The sequence below is a fragment of the Nelumbo lutea genome, chromosome 6 (assembly GCF_056320005.1).
Source record: "Nelumbo lutea isolate HS-2025 chromosome 6, American lotus-T2T, whole genome shotgun sequence".
Taxonomy (NCBI): domain Eukaryota; kingdom Viridiplantae; phylum Streptophyta; class Magnoliopsida; order Proteales; family Nelumbonaceae; genus Nelumbo; species Nelumbo lutea.
The window spans coordinates 50,806,873-50,809,673 of NC_142689.1; the positions used below are offsets into that span (position 1 = coordinate 50,806,873).

Sequence of the window (2,801 nt, forward strand, 5' to 3'; positions counted from 1 at the left end):
AAATATCATATTTTTCTCCCTTAATAATTACCCTTTTATGTTTATTTTATGCCCAAATGCACTCATAATTCCTATATTTTGGTTTAAGGCATGAAAGGAGGTGTTAGGTGAGAAACAAGGCTAATCGGGTCATTTTACACAGTTTCGGCGCCATGTGGTAGATTGACCATAACTCTCTCATCCGGATTTCGATTGAGATGATTCAAGATGCATTGGAAAGATAAGGAAAAGTTCTACAATTCCATTGAATTTTGATAGACTCAAATGCCATCTAGGTAAAAAACGGGCCTGAATTGTCTGCAACTGCATTGGTGACGTGTTGAAGATATTCCCTAGCCTTGAAGCTTTCATCTGCTATTTCACCACTCTCCCACTCACACAAGAACTTTGTTTTATCTTATTTTTCAGTCTTTTCTGGATAAGTCAGACTTGTAGATTGACTTAGAAGAATTTTAGGAGATTTTGTAGGCTTCTCTTGGGGAAAGTAGATAAGAGGAGAAAAACCTAGAGAGAAGGCAAACAGATTGGGAGTAGCCGAACCTCTCTTCTCTTCACTTCTCTTCTCTTTGCCCCTCTTCTTCATTCTCTGATTTTCTTAGAGTTTTCACCATGACCATGCATGGCTAAACTCTTGTACTTGGTCGAAGGAAGCAAAAGCCTCAGAATCCACCAAACTGTAATATCTAATTTGGTTTTCATTGTTTAGCTCGTGCTTTGGATATCAAATGTTCTTCAATGTTTATATCTATGATTGTTTCGTTTGATTGCTAGGAAGGCCTACTAGTTTATTATTCATTACAACCTATTGCTAGATTAGATATCAAATCTGTAATTGTTTGATCCCTCTAATCTGTGAAGCAACTAGGGTTTATTGATTTGTTGCATCAGAAATTGTTGGATCCTAGGAAGGACACTCGACTAAATTAAATGCAACCGCTTGTGCTTGTGTTGTTTAGCTTCATCGACCTCTAATGCTTAATGCTATTGCTGGATTAAATCTTTAATGCTTGTTTAGGGGTTGTTCAGTAGTAAGGGTTAAGAGGATCGCTTGTTTTCCGATTAACTAATATTAGGAAGATGCAGGAAAATAATTCCTACGATGAATATTCAAAGTCCGGATTGATTTATCCTTGCATCGATGAGCAGTAGCGAAATTCTGGTGGTGGATGTTATCGTAGACCAAGATTCGTTCTTTTGGTTAATTACAACATTCTAAATTGCCTTGCTTCCCATTTAAATTTTGTTCTCTTTAATTCTGATTTTCTTTCTTTCGAATCTGGTTTTTGTTACAGCCCCCCTCCTCCATCTTTGATTCACGTAACACATAATTCAGGTTAGATACTCTCTGTAGGAATAATCCTTACTTGCACTACTACATTGTATTCTCACGAGTATAGGTTTTATTTTTGGGTGCCAACCATAGCACACCAAATTTTGGCGTCGTTGCCGGGGATTTTATATAATTAGTTTTGTGCTTCTCATGATCATTGTTTAGTTCTTGAAATTTTTGAAAAAAAAATTTCCTTTTTTTGTGTAGATCACTTTGATTGTTTGTGTTTTAGCATATATTATTTTCTATTTTATTTATTTATCTATTTATTTAATCGTTCTAGATTTTTTTATTTATTTTTATTTGTTTTATGGTATGTCATTTAGGGTTTATTAGGTTTTCCTTAATTTATGCCTATAACTCGATTCTCTAAGAAAGGTAATTTGCAGTTCGATCCGAAAATAGAAGGGACTTTGCACAGGTTAAGGGGGGAAGTTCAGAGTCATTCCGGGGAGAACGATCCGCCCTTCAATTCTTTATCTGTTAGCGGAGCTGATTTGAGAGAAGAGGACATCATGGCCAGAAATCAAACCTTGAAAGAGCTTGTTGCACCTGATTTGAATCAGCAATCCCTATGCATAACGTTTCCTGCTTTAGATGTTGGTGCTAATTTTTTATTGAAATTTGGACTGATACATCTCTTGCCCACTTTCATGGTCTTGTAGGTGAGGATGCTCACAAACACTTCAAGGAGCTACATGTGGTATGCACGAGCATGAAACCCATAGGGGTAATTGAAGAGCAAATCAAATTGAGAGCCTTCTCATTTTCTCTGAAGGATTCGGCTAAGGATTGGCTCTATTATCTACCTTCTGGGAGTGTTACCACATGGAACGAGATGAAGAGGCTATTCCTAGAAAAGTACTTCCCAGCTTCAAGGGCGACCAATATCAGAAAAGAAATCTGTAGTATAAGGCAATAAAACGGGGAGTCCCTACATGAATACTGGGAATGCTTTAAGAAGTTATGTGCAAGTTGTCCCCATCATCAAATCAGCGAACAACTACTTATTCAGTATTTTTATGAGGGACTTCAACCTACTAATAGGAGCATGATTGATGCTGCTAGTGGAGGGGCTTTAGTAGATAAAACTCCCGAGGCCATGAGAAATCTGATTGCAAATATGGCGGTCAATTCTCAGCAATTCGGCTATAGGCTTAACCCTCCAGCAAAGCATGCTAATGAGGTAAATATCTTTTCCCTTGAACAACAAATTGCAACTCTGACTTCTCTTGTTAGTCAAATGGATGTAGGTAAAATGCAAATGGTGAAGGCTTGTGGGATATGTTCAGTAGTAGGGCATCCAACTAATATGTGCCCAACTCTTCAAGAGGAGCCCGTTGAGCAAGTAAATACAATAGGTGGTTTTCTAGGGCAACCGCAAAGGAAATATGATCCCTATTCGAGCACATATAATCCAGGATGGAGGGATCACCCCAATCTCAGCTATGGGAATCCATAGAACCAGCCA

The 2,801-nt window shown here is 37.9% G+C and overlaps 1 non-coding gene across 1 annotated transcript; it reads right to left on the bottom strand.

Annotated features, from left to right (window-relative positions):
- Window positions 1–2,216: 2,216 nt before the first annotated feature.
- On the bottom strand, window positions 2,217–2,323 carry LOC148848868 (small nucleolar RNA R71). Its single transcript, XR_016101596.1, has one exon. It is a non-coding gene; the product is annotated as a small nucleolar RNA R71 (small nucleolar RNA).
- Window positions 2,324–2,801: the final 478 nt, after the last annotated feature.